The sequence below is a fragment of the Scyliorhinus torazame genome, chromosome 5 (assembly GCF_047496885.1).
Source record: "Scyliorhinus torazame isolate Kashiwa2021f chromosome 5, sScyTor2.1, whole genome shotgun sequence".
NCBI classification, from domain to species: Eukaryota; Metazoa; Chordata; class Chondrichthyes; order Carcharhiniformes; family Scyliorhinidae; genus Scyliorhinus; species Scyliorhinus torazame.
In genome coordinates this window covers 191,418,958-191,433,562 of record NC_092711.1, presented here as the reverse complement: position 1 = coordinate 191,433,562, position 14,605 = coordinate 191,418,958, and positions in this window count along the sequence as shown.

Genomic DNA, 14,605 nt, shown 5'->3' with positions numbered 1-14,605 from the left:
GCAAATGTAATTTGCCATTTGGCAACCCAAGCCTGGATGTTGTCCAGGACTTGCTGCATTTGGACATGGACTGCTTCATTATCTGAGGAGTCATGAATGGAGCAGAACATTATGCAGTCATCTGTGCAGTCATCTGTGAACATCCTCACTTGGATTGGATTGGATTTGTTTATTGCCTCATGTACCGAGGTACAGTGAAAAGTATTTTTCTGCGAGCAGCTCAACAGATCATTAAGTACATGAAAAGAAAAGAAAATACATGATAGGGCAACACAAGGTACACAATGTAACTACATATCTACTGGTTGAAGCTTACAGGGTTGTAGTGTCAATCAGGCAGTCCACAAGAGGGTCAAAGAACAAAGAAACACCACAGGAACAGGTCTTTCAGCTCTCCAAGCCTACGCCGACCATGCTGCCCGTCTAAACTAAAATCTTCTGCACTTCCAGGGTCTGTATCCCTCTATTCCCATCCTTTTCATGTTTTTGTCAAGATGCCCCTTAAACGTCACTATCGTCCCTGCTTCCACCACCTCCTCCGGAAGCTAGTTCTGGCACTCACTACCCTCTGTGTAAAAAACCTGCCTCGTACATCTCTTCTATACCTTGCCCCTCGCACCTTAAACCTATGCCCCCTAGTAATTGACCCCTCTACCCTGGGAAAAAGCCTCTGACTATCCACTCTGTCTATGCCGCTCACAATTTTGTAGACCTCTATCAGGTCACCCATCAACCTCCGTCGTTCCAGTGAGAACAAATCGAGTTTATTTAACCTCTCCTCATAGCAAATGCCCTCCATACCAGGCAACATCCTGGTAAATCTCTTCTGCACCCTCTCTAAAGCCTCCACATCCTTCTGATAGTGTGGCGACCAGAATTGAACACTATACTCCACGTGTGGCCTAACCAAGGTTCTATACAGCTGCAACATGACTTGCCAATTCTTATACTCAATGCCCCGGCCAATGAAGGCAAGCATGCCATATGCCTTCTTGACTACCTTATCCACCTGTATTGTCACTTTCAGGTCATTTAGGAGTCTGATAACAGTGGGGAAGAAGCTGTTTTTGAGTTTGTTCGTGCGTGTTCTCAAACTTTTGTATCTCCTGCCCGATGGAAGAAGTTGGAAGAGTGAGTAAGCTGGGTGGGAAGGGTCTTTGATTATGCAGCCCGCTTTCCCCAGGCAGCAGGTGTAGATGGAGTCGATGGATGGGAGGCACGTTCGTGTGATTGACTGACCCTCTGAAGTTGCTTGCGGTCTTGGGCCGAGCAGTTGCCGTACCAGGCTGTGATGCAGCCAGATAGGATGCTTTCTATGGTGCATCTGTAAAAGTTGGTAAGAGTTAATGTGGACATGCCAAATTTCCTTAGTTTCCTGAGGAAGTATAGGCGCTGTTGTGCATTCTTGGTGGTAGCGTCGACGTGGGTAGACCAGTACATATTTTTAGTGGTGTGTAGCCCCAGGCATTTGAAGCTGCTAACCATCTCCACCTTGGCCCCGTTGATACTGACAGGGGTGTGTCCAGTACTTTGCTTCTTGAAGTCAATGACCAGCTCTTTAGTTTTGCTGGCATTTAGGATAGATTGTTGTCGCTGCACCACTCCACTAGGTTCTCAATCTCCCTCCTGTATTCTGACTTGTCGTTATTCGAGGTCCGGCCCACTATGGTCGTTACGTCAGCAAACCTGTAGATGGAGTTGGAGCCAAATTTTGCCATGCAGTCGTGTGTGTACAGGGAATATAGTAGAGGGCTAAGTATGCAGCCTTGCAGGGCCCCAGTATTGAGGATTATTGTGGAGGAGGTGTTGTTTATTCTTACTGATTGTAGTCTGTGGGTCAGAAAGTCTTGGATCCAGTTCCAGAGTGAGGAGCCAAGTCCTAGGTTTTGGAGCTTTGATATGAGCTTGGCTGGGATTATTGTGTTAAAGGTGGAGCTGTAGTCAATAAATAGGAGTCTGATGTAGGAGTCCTTGTTGTCGAGATGTTCTAGGGATGAGTGTAAGGGCAGGTCTGCTGTGAACCGGTTGCGGCGGTATGCGAATTGCAGTGGATCAAGGCGTTCTGGGAGTATGGAGTTGATGCGCTTCATGATCAACCTCTCGAAGCATTTCATTACGACTGAAATCAGGGCCACCGGACGGTAGTCATTGAGGCACGTTGTCTGGTTCTTCTTTGGCACCGGTATGATGGTGGTCTTCTTGTAGCAGGCGGGGACCTCGGAGCGGAGTAGGGACAGGTTAAAGATGTCCGTAAACACATCTGTCAGCTGGTCCATGCAGGCTCTGATCCATGGATCCCATCCGGACCCGTCGCCTTCCGAGAGTTCACTTTCTGGAAGGCCGATCTGACTTCGGAAGCTGTGATGGTGGGTATGGGTGTGTTGTGGGCTGCTGGGGCACTCGACAATGGATTGATGATTTCCTGCTCGAGCCGAGCATAGAATGCATTGAGTTTGTCGGGGAGGGGTCCATCACAATTCACAACTCTTTAACCTGGGGTTACCCCATCTCTGGATCTGTAAAGATTTAATCACCTGCTAATGCTCGTATTCCAAGCATTGTCTGGCATCTGAACCTCGTGGTGGTATCATAAAGATACCTGGCGACTCGAGAGCAAAGGTAATAAAACAGAGCAATTAAACCAAGGAGAAAGTTAGCAACACTAGCCCCTCTTTTCGTAAAACAGTCGGACAATTGATAGCTACTGTCGACCCATTTAATTTTTGATATCTCCCCTCTGTCCAACATCTAGAACATAGAACATAGAACAATACAGCGCAGTACAGGCCCTTCGGCCCACGATGTTGCACCGAAACAAAAGCCATCTAACCTACACTATGCCATTATCATCCATATGTTTATCCAATAAACTTTTAAATGCCCTCAATGTTGGCGAGTTCACTACTGTAGCAGGTAGGGCATTCCACGGCCTCATTACTCTTTGCGTAAAGAACCTACCTCTGACCTCTGTCCTATATCTATTACCCCTCAGTTTAAAGTTATGTCCCCTCGTGCCAGCCATATCCATCCGCGGGAGAAGGCTCTCACTGTCCACCCTATCCAACCCCCTGATCATTTTGTATGCCTCTATTAAGTCTCCTCTTAACCTTCTTCTCTCCAACGAAAACAACCTCAAGTCCATCAGTCTTTCCTCATAAGATTTTCCCTCCATACCAGGCAACATCCTGGTAAATCTCCTCTGCACCCGCTCCAAAGCCTCCACGTCCTTCCGAAAATGCGGTGACCAGAACTGTACGCAATACTCCAAATGCGGCCGTACCAGAGTTCTGTACAGCTGCAACATGACCTCCCGACTCCGGAACTCAATCCCTCTACCAATAAAGGCCAACACTCCATAGGCCTTCTTCACAACCCTATCAACCTGGGTGGCAACTTTCAGGGATCTATGTACATGGACACCTAGATCCCTCTGCTCATCCACACTTTCAAGAACTTTACCATTAGCCAAATATTCCGCATTCCTGTTATTCCTTCCAAAGTGAATCACCTCATACTTCTCTACATTAAACTCCATTTGCCACCTCTCAGCCCAGCTCTGCAGCTTATCTATATCCCTCTGTAACCTGCTACATCCTTCCACACTATCGACAACACCACCGACTTTAGTATCGTCTGCAAATTTACTCACCCACCCTTCTGCGCCTTCCTCTAGGTCATTGATAAAAATCACAAACAGCAACGGCCCCAGAACAGATCCTTGTGGTACTCCACTTGTGACTGTACTCCATTCTGAACATATCCCATCAACCACCACCCTCTGTCTTCTTTCAGCTAGCCAATTTCTGATCCACATCTCTAAATCACCCTCAATCCCCAGCCTCCGTATTTTTTGCAATAGCCTACCGTGGGGAACCTTATCAAATGCTTTGCTGAAATCCATATACACCACATCAACTGCTCTACCCTCGTCTACCTGTTCAGTCACCTTCTCAAAGAACTCAATAAGGTTTGTGAGGCATGACCTACCCTTCACAAAGCCATGCTGACTATCCCTGATCATATTATTCCTATCTAGATGATTATAAATCTTGTCTCTTATAATCCCCTCCAAGACTTTACCCACTACAGACGTGAGGCTCACCGGTCTATATTTGCCGGGGTTGTCTCTGCTCCCCTTTTTGAACAAAGGGACCACATTTGCTGTCCTCCAGTCCTCTGGCACTATTCCTGTAGCCAATGATGACATAAAAATCAAAGCCAAAGGTCCAGCAATCTCTTCCCTGGCCTCCCAGAGAATCCTAGGATAAATCCCATCAGGTCCCGGGGACTTATCTATTTTCAGCCTGTCCAGAATTGCCAACACCTCTTCCCTGCGTACCTCAATGCCATCTATTCTATTAGCCTTGGGCTCAGCATTCTCCTCCACAACATTATCTTTTTCCTGAGTGAATACTGACAAAAAATATTCATTTAGTATCTCGCCTATCTCTTCAGACTCCACACACAATTTCCCATCCCTGTCCTTGACTGGTCCTACTCTTTCCCTAGTCATTCGCTTATTCCTGACATACCTATAGAAAGCTTTTGGGTTTACCTTGATCCTTCCTGCCAAATACTTCTCATGCCCCCTCCTTGCTCGTCTTAGCTCTCTCTTTAGATCCTTCCTCGCTACCTTGTAACTATCCATCGCCCCAACCGAAACTTCACACTTCATCTTCACATAGGCCTCCTTCTTCCTCTTAACAAGAGATTCCACTTCCTTGGTAAACCACGGTTCCCTCGCTCGACGCCTTCCTCCCTGTCTGACCGGTACATACTTATCAAGAACACGCAGTAGCTGATCCTTGAACAAGCCCCACTTATCCAGTGTGCCCAACACTTGCAGCCTACTTCTCCACCTTATCCCCCCCAAGTCACGTCTAATGGCATCATAATTGCCCTTCCCCCAGCTATAACTCTTGCCCTGCGGTGTATACTTATCCCTTTCCATCATTAACGTAAACGTCACCGAATTGTGGTCACTGTCCCCAAAGTGCTCTCCTACCTCCAAATCCAACACCTGGCCTGGTTCATTACCCAAAACCAAATCCAACGTGGCCTCGCCTCTTGTTGGCCTGTCAACATATTGTTTCAGGAAACCCTCCTGCACACACTGTACAAAAAACGACTCATCTATTGTACTCGAACTATATCTTTTCCAGTCAATATTTGGAAAGTTAAAGTCTCCCATAATAACTACCCTGTTACTTTCACTCATATCCAGAATCATCTTCGCCATCCTTTCCTCTACATCCCTAGAACTATTAGGAGGCCTATAAAAAACTCCCAACAGGGTGACCTCTCCTTTCCTGTTTCTAACTTCAGCCCATACTACCTCGGAAGAAGAGTCCCCATCTAGCATCCTCTCCGCCACCATAATACTGCTCTTGACTAGCAGCGCCACACCTCCCCCTCTTTTGCCTCCTTCTCTGAGCTTACTAAAACACCTAAACCCCGGAACCTGCAACATCCATTCCTGTCCCTGCTCTATCCATGTCTCCGAAATGGCCACAACATCGAAGTCCCAGGTACCAACCCATGCTGCCAGTTCCCCTACCTTGTTTCGTATACTCCTGGCATTGAAGTAGACACACTTCAAACCACCTACCTGAACACTGGCCCCCTCCTGCGACGTCAAATCTGTGCTCCTGACCTCTATACTCTCATTCTCCCTTACCCTAAAACTACAATCCAGGTTCCCATGCCCCTGCTGCATTAGTTTAAACCCCCCCAAAGAGCACTAACAAATCTCCCCCCCAGGATATTTGTGCCCCTCAGGTTCAGATGTAGACCATCCTGTCTGTAGAGGTCCCACCTTCCCCAGAAAGAGCCCCAGTTATCCAAAAATCTGAATCCCTCCCGCCTGCACCATCCCTGTAGCCACGTGTTTAAATGCTCTCTCTCCCTATTCCTCATCTCACTATCACGTGGCACGGGCAACAACCCAGAGATAACAACTCTGTTTGTTCTAGTTCTGAGCTTCCATCCTAGCTCCCTGAAAGCCTGCCTGACATCCTTGTCCCCTTTCCTACCTATGTTGTTAGTGCCAATGTGGACCACGACTTGGGGCTGCTCCCCCTCCCCCCTAAGGACCCGGAAAACACGATCTGAGACATCACGTACCCTTGCACCTGGGAGGCAACATACCAAACGTGAGTCTCTCACGCTCCCACAAAATCTCCTATCTGTGCCCCTGACTATAGAGTCCCCAATTACTAATGCTCTGCTCCTCTCCCCCCTTCCCTTCTGAGCAACAGGGACAGACTCCGTGCCAGAGGCCCGTACCCCATGGCTTCCCCTGGTAAGTCCCCCCCCCCCCCACAAGTATCCAAAGCGGTATACTTGTTTCTCAGGGGAACGACCGCAGGGGATCCCTGCACTGACTGCTTTTTCCCAGTCCCTCTTACAGTTACCCACCTATCTCCAATCTTTGGTGTAACTAATTCCCTGAAGCTGCTATCTATGACCCCTTCTGCCTCCCGAATGATCCGAAGTTCTTCCAACTCCAGCTCCAGTTCCCTAACTCGGTCTTGGAGGAGCTGGAGATGGCAGCACTTCCTGCAGGTAAAATCAGCAGGGACACTAACTGCATCCCTCACCTCAAACATCTGCTTCAAATCTGCGATGTTTATCCATGACCTTTTCTCATTGATACTTTTTGTAGAGTGCACATTTTCCCACAGGGATTTATTGTCAATGTGACACTCAATGGGTATGTTACCAAAATCCCCAAATCCCAAAATTTCTGTCAATATCTGAGATATATAAAATGCCATATCTACTGCCTTGACAAGGCTTAATGTCTCAACAGCCAAAGTGCTTTTGCCACTCCCCTTATTTTCTTTGTTTCCCACACATGAGGGCAACATTTACCATTGTTCCCCAGAAGGAAAATTATAAAACCTCCTGCGCTTGAAACCCCATCACATAAATTTGCATAGGACGCATCACTATAAACGATGAGTTTCATTTGCCTAAGGTCACCTAAAACCTGGAACCTCAAAACACACTCCTGCATTTTTAGTTTGACCAACGTTTTATTTGCTCTTATTATGTCTTCCACTTTGGGATCATTCATTTTTGTACTCAACTCTAAGACATCAAAACTGACAACCGGTCTAGTCTGTTTCCCTACCCAATTCAGTTGCCGAATTAAACTTCACAGTTGCTCTTTTCCATCTTTGAAATCACTGCGCCTCTTTGTGAAACCCAACTATGACTCATGGCTATTGGGCTGATAAATAAGATTGCTGACGTAAAGTTGCCCCTAACTTAGTCTGTCCGATTTCCAGTCCAATATATTTAAATGCATCGGAAGACTGACTTCCAACCCTGAATTCTTTACTCAAATCAGAGATTACAATAGCTTCAAAATCACTAGTCCCACCTGTAGAAGCCAGGTATTTCGAATACAACTAGTATAGGTAAAAGATAGCTGTTTAAGCATAAATATTGAGCCCCAGTTTTAAATACCCATTTATACAGCATAATTCACTTTTACTGAGGTCCGTTGTTCTGGCAAATGCATATTTTCAGAGTCAGTGTGACATTAAAACAGAACAGTTGCAAGATAATTTGACACTGCTTGTGCTAATTGTCAAGAACAGGGACTGAATACCATAGCAACATGAAGTCACCATTGTTCAGAATGCAGATAACAGCTAGGTCAGAAAAGCTAATGTTGCACATTGAAGATGGACGGCTTGCCATCAAATCAAATGTGTTTGAGTCTAACCCAAACCAATTAGGATTATATTGGGGTGTGATTAGATGACTTAAGACAGATATGAAAGTGTATAACTGAAAAGATTCCGCCCGCCATTTTAGGGTGTTGTCTTTGGTGTGTTGTCTTTTGTGTTGTCTGTCCTTAATTTCTGTCTTTGATTCTAGTCTCCATTTTAGAGATGTCTTTTGGGGGTTCTGTCAGTCTGTGTCAGTGATGTAATGCACTTTTGACTTTGAGTTTGAATTTAGCTGAAGATTAGCTCTCTCTCTTCATGTTTCATTGCCAGACTTTGACCTTTTAAAAGTTACTTTCGAGCTGTCTGCCTAAGCAAAGAAAGATAATGCCTGTAATTCTCTGAAAGCTTCGAATTGTCTACGAATTGCCTTTTAAATGACTTCCAAATTGTAATCAAGCGACTACAAATAAAACAATTATTTTTGGCACCTGAGAAGTTTTAACTGAAATTTCTGCTGAGTTCCAGTATTCGCATAGTGCTACTGATAACCGAATAGCAGAAATTATATAAATTCCTTCAACTTTACGCAATCGAATAATACAAGGAATCGAACAACTTGGCATAGTCCAGAAATATTACAAATCTTACAACTTGTCGTATTGCGCCAGGACTTTGATTCATCAACTAAGCTTCCCCCAAACTTGGCATAGTTCGGCAAGTTAAGATCCCATCAATTAAAGATTCTTACACCACCCCACAAAAAATCATCGACATGCATCATAAAGATGCCAGAAAGATTTCCTTTATAGTGCCAGTAAAACATTGCCGGATCTGCTTTCAACTGGCAACAGCCTAACTTTAACAAAACTGACCTTACCGAAAAATACCAGACTCTAGACGCATCATTTAATCCATATACACATTTGTTCAACTTCCAGAGTACCCCTTCTGTGTTAGCTGCCTCTTTAGGAGGACGGAGAAAAATGTCTCTCTGAAGCTGATGCCCCTGCAAAAAGGCAGCTTTTATATCTATAGATTTGCATTCCCATGCCTTTGTGGCTAATAGAGCCAAGAAGATCTTTAAAATAACCTTTCCTGCCGTTGGTGAATCTACCCTTAAATCCTGATCTTCTAAATTTTCTTCAAATCCCCTTGCCACAAGCCTGGCCTTTGCCTGATATGTTCCATCCGGAAGAACCTTTTCTGTGTAAATCCATCTGTGGGAGAGAGCTCTTTGTCCCCAATCCGGTACTTCCGTGTATACCCCAAATTCATTCCAACTATGCAGTTCTTGCTGTTCGGCATCTTTTCTAACTTTTTCATCTAATTTATTGGAAGCCACCAAAATCTCACGTTCATGTGGGCTTCTACTCCTAGTAGCATTTATAGTCTTACCCATGTTCCGAGACCTTGATAAACTACATCCCCTATCCCGCCTGCTATCTCGTTCTGTACTGCTAGATCTTTCCCTTCTGCTGTGGGATGTCCTTTCAATAGTTCTCGATCTTTTCCTGCGAACCTGTTCACTATCTGATGTACTATCTGAACTGGCACTGCGTTTCTGTGCCCTCCATTTTTGAACGTCATGTTCCCAATCCATTGTCTTGACTCCCTCCCCTGAATGCTGCACATTCAACCAATGTTTATACTTTCCAGTGGCCTTCCCTGCTCTACTAATAACAGTTGCATCCTTCCATTGACTAGACCCTTCAGGCAAGTATGTTACCTTTGTACCAACTTTTGGCAGTTGTCCTTTCGGAAAAATGGCCTGTTCTAATTAATCAGAAGATTGTGTTCCTCTACAGAAACGCTGTCTATATCAGTTAACTGGTCCTCATAGTTCTGTAACATGTGCGTACCAGATGACCCTGGTTCCTCGTCATGTCTGTCTGCTCTGTCTAAATTTGAAATTAGTAATCTGTACCCATTATCCTTGATGAATGTACCCTATGTGGAAGCATTGGAAAGGGTGCAGAGGAGATTTACCAGAATGTTGCCTGGTATGGAGGGAAGATCTTATGAGGAAAGGCTGCGGGACTTGAGGCTGTTTTCGTTAGAGAGGTTAAGAGGTGACTTAATTGAGGCATACCAGATGATCAGAGGATTGGATAGGGTGGACAGTGAGAGCCTTTTTCCTTGGATGGTGATGTCTAGCACGAGGGGACATAGCTTTAAATTGAGGGGAGATAGATATCAGACGTCAGAGGTAGGTTCTTTACTCAGAGAGTAGTAAGGGTGTGGAATGCCCTGCCTGCAACAGTAGTGGACTCGCCAACACTAAGGGTGTTCAAATGGTCATTGGATAAACATATGGACGATAAGGGAATAGTGTAAATGGGCTTTAGAGTGGTTTCACAGGTCGGCGCAACATCGAGGGCTGAAGGGCCTGTACTGCACTGTAATGTTCTATGTTCTAACAGTTTGATTGCCATGTTGAGTACAAAACAACATTTCCAAATAATTGTTTTGCTATCTATGCCTATGATCTTCCCTGGGCCTTTCCATTCATTAAAATTGTCTTTCTTATAATATACTATGTCTCCTTGCTGAAAAACGGTATTTGATGGCCGTACATTATGCCTTAAAGATCTGCGAATTCTTTCAGAGACTTCTGCTTCCAAAAAAGCTTTTATACTGCTATGCAATGCATTTAAATGCTCAGCAAAGGCAGAGCTAATTGTAGTCCCTTCCCAAGCTGGAGGCTGGTCATCCAAAATGGACGGAATTTTAGGATTTCTACCAAACGCTAATTGATTGGGACTACAGCCCCCAACCAGCTGCAGTGAATTCTTTGCATGTACCGCCCATGCTAAAGCTGAATTTAAGTTGCAGTTTGGTCTATCTGCCAAAATTTCCCGAAGGATGTCATCTATTACAGCATGGTTTCTTTCACACACACCATTACTAAATGGGCTTTCCGCAGCCAAATTCATAACTGGGATATTTACATTTTCACACATATCCCTAACCTCATCGTGAACAAATTCTCCACCATTGTCCGTAAGGAATTTTGGCGGTGGGCCCATTCCTGGCCCTATCCATTTTTCCATGATTTGATCCAGAATTACTCTCTTTTCTTTACTTCATGCAATAATTGAGTGACTAAATCTGGTTGCTAAATCTACAAAATGCAAAATAAATATATTGTTAGTTTTATCCCAGATCTTAAGGTCTATGGCCACAATGTCGTTAAAATGCCTGGCCAAAGGTATGGTTACTATCGGGCTTGATGGTATCCTTCTGTACTTCCACGCGATCACTAACCTGTTCTATCAGCTTAGTATCATCTTCATCCCATAACCCAGCTTCCTTTAATAATTTTTTCAGCCTCCGAGGAGACTGATGCGCAAATTGCCGATGCAGTTTTAACACAAGCTTTTTATCAGCTAAAAACTCATTTCCAACTGCCATTAACACATCCTTAACAACTGAACCTGAAATATTATTTGTCAGGAATGGAATACACAGTGTCCCGACTGTGTAAATTGTAAGTCCACCGTCTTTCCAAAAATTGTTGCTTTATCCTGTTCCATATCCAGTTTCATGTGTGCTTTCTTCATCGACGGTCTGCTCAGAAGCAAAGGTATCTCACTTGTTTCTTTGTTCTTTGATACAGCATCCGTGCTAATGAAATGATTCACTCTGGCAATATTGCAAGGGATCACCACTCTTTTCAGTGACTTCAGAGTATTATCGTCCCCAAACCTGAATCTTGAGGAACTTTCAAATTCCTTAACCTTGTTACGATTTTCAGAATTCAAAGAGTCCAGAAAATATATATATATTTTTTAAAAATATTTTTATTAGGGTATTTGCAATTTTTATAATAATAACAATAACAGCGACATAAAGAACAAACAACAAAGAAACGTACAGCACAGGAACAGGCCCCTCAGCCCTCCAAGCCTGTGTCGACTATGCTGCCTGTCTAAACTAAAATCTTCTACACTTCCGGGGTCCGTATCCCTCTATTCCCATCCTATTCATCTATTTGTCAAGATGCCCCTTAAACGTCACTATCGTCCCTGCTTCCACCACCTCCTCCACCACTATCGTCCCTGCTTCCACCACCATAAACATGGTACAATAAACATTTCCACCCCATCACAATCTTCCAACACCCCAGCCATAGAATAACAGTCTGCCTCCCCCTTTGCCATTCTGTTTCTGCTGACATTTTAATTTTTCCCGAGAAAGTCGACAAACGGCTGCCATCTCCGGGTGAACCCTAACATTGACCCTCTGAAGGCAAACTTTATTTTCTCGAGACTGAGAAACCCAGGTCTCTGCACTCGGGGGCTTTGACACATTAATAAAATCCGTCTCCGGGCTACCAGGGAGGCAACGGCCTAAACGTCGGCATCTTTCGGCCCCCTGGAGTCCCGGCTCTTCCGACACTCCAAAGATTGCCACCTCTGGACTTGGCACCACCCGTGTTTTGAGTACCGTGGACATCACCCTAGCGAAACCCTGCCAAAACCCTCTAAGCTTCAGGCATGCCCAAAACATGTGGACATGATCTGCTGGGCTTCCTGTGCACCTAGCTCACCTGTCCTCTACCCCAAAAAACTTGCTCATCCGGGCCACCGTCATGTGTGCCCAGTGGACTACCTTGAACTGTATCAGGCTAAACCTGGCGCATGATGAGGATGTATTAACCCTGCTTAGGGCATCCACCCACAGATCCGTCTCTATCTCTCCCCCTAGCTCATCTTCCCACTTGCCATTGAGCTCCACCAGCCGGCGAGAACAGGAGAGGTGCCGTTCTCAGTGCTCCCAAACTTGTGTCTTTACATGAAGCCGCCTCCATTCGCTCCCACACCGACTCCCACCCCCCCCCCATCCCCCCACTTCCTAATCATGGCTATATTAGCCACCCAGTAGTAATTACAAAAGTTCGGCAGCGCCAACCCACCCTCCCCCCGACTGCGCTCCAGCAACACTTTCTTCACTCGCCGGGTTTTACCCACCCATACAAAGCCCAAAATAACCTTATTTAGCCGTTTCAAAAAGGCCCTCGGGATGAAGATGGGGAGGCACTGAAAGACAAACAGAAATCTGGGGAGAACCGTCATTTTCACGGTCTTTACCCTCCCCGTCAGTGATAGCGGGAGCATGTCCCATCTTGTAAATCCTCTTTCATTTGTTTTACGAGCCGGGATAGGTTTAACTTGTGCAGTGCCTCCCGTTCCCGAGCCACCTGATTTCCCAGATAGCGAAACTCCTTCCTACCATTCTAAACGGCAGCTCTCACAGTCTCTTCTCCTGCCCTCTCATCTGGATCACGAGCATCTCGCTTTTCCCCATGTTCAATTTATACCCCGGAAAATTACCAAATTCCCCAATGATCCGCATAACTTCCCCCATCCCCTCCGACGGGTTTGAAGTATACATGAGCAGGCCACCTGAGTAAAGCGAGACATGGTGCTCCAACTACCCCCCCCCTCTCCCCCCCCCTGCCCGAACCAGCCCTTTCCAGTTCCGAGAGGCTCTTACGCCATGGCCAGTGGCTATATGGCCAGAGCAAACAGTAGTGGGGAGAGGGGACACTCTTGTCTCATCCTTCGGTGTAGTTTAAAATACCTCAACCTCAACCGGTTCGTATGCACACTAGCTACTGGTGCCTGATAGAGCAACCGCACCCAGTCAATGAAGTCCTCAGCAAACCCAAACCTTTCCAGCACCTCCCACGGGTAATCCCACTCCACCCGATCAAAAGCCTTCTCCGCATCCATCGCAACCACCACTTCCATCTCCTCTCCTTCTGAGGGCATCACAATAATATTTAAAAGCCTTTGAACATTGGCCGTGAGTTGCCTGCCTTTTACAAATCCCATCTGGGACACAATCTTCTATCCTCGTGGCCAGTATCTTAGCCAGTGGTTTGGTGTCCACATTCAGTCGAGAAATTGGCCTGTATGACCCGCATTGCTCCGGATCCTTCTCCTGTTTCAGGATCAATGAAATCGAGGCCTGCGACATTGTTGGGGGAGGACACCCTTCTCTCTTGCTTCATTAAATGTCATCACCACAGTGGGCTCAATATCTCCGAAAATTTCTTATAGAATTCCAGCGGGTAGCCGTCCGGCCCCGGGGGTGCATGCCCTCCAGCCTCTCCATTATTTCCTCAATTTCAATTGGGGCTCCCAGCCCTCCCACCAGATCCTCTTCCACCCTCGGGAACCTCAACTGACCCAAAAACTGCCTCATCCCCTCCACCCCAGCCGGGCATTCCGACTCATATAATTTGCTGTAAAAGACCTTAAACACCTCATTCACCCCCACTGGGTCCAGCACCATGATCCCACCTCTACTCTTTGCTCTCCCTATCTCCCTGGTCGCTTCCCTTTTTTTGAGCTGGTGCGCTAACATCCTGCTTGCCTTTTCCCCATACTCATAGATCGCCCATGTTGCCTTCCTCAGCAATTCCACCGCCTTCCCTGTAGTCAACAACCCAAGCTCCACCTGCAACCTCCACCGCTCAAAGAACAAAGAACAAAGAAATGTACAGCACAGGAACAGGCCCTTCGGCCCTCCAAGCCCGTGCCGACCATACTGCCCGACTAAACTACAATCTTCTACACTTCCTGGGTCCGTATCCCTCTATTCCCATCCTATTCATATATTTGTCAAGATGCCCCTTAAATGTCCCTATCGTCCCTGCTTCCACTACCTCCTCCGGTAGCGAGTTCCAGGCACCCACTACCCTCTGCGTAAAAAACTTGCCTCGTACATCTACTCTAAACCTTGCCCCTCTCACCTTAAACCTATGCCCCCTAGTAATTGACCCCTCTACCCTGGGGAAAAGCCTCTGACTATCCACTCTGTCTATGCCCCTCATAATTTTGTATACCTCTATCAGGTCGCCCCTCAACCTCCTTCGTTCCAGTGAGAACAAACCGAGTTTATTCAATCGCTCCTCA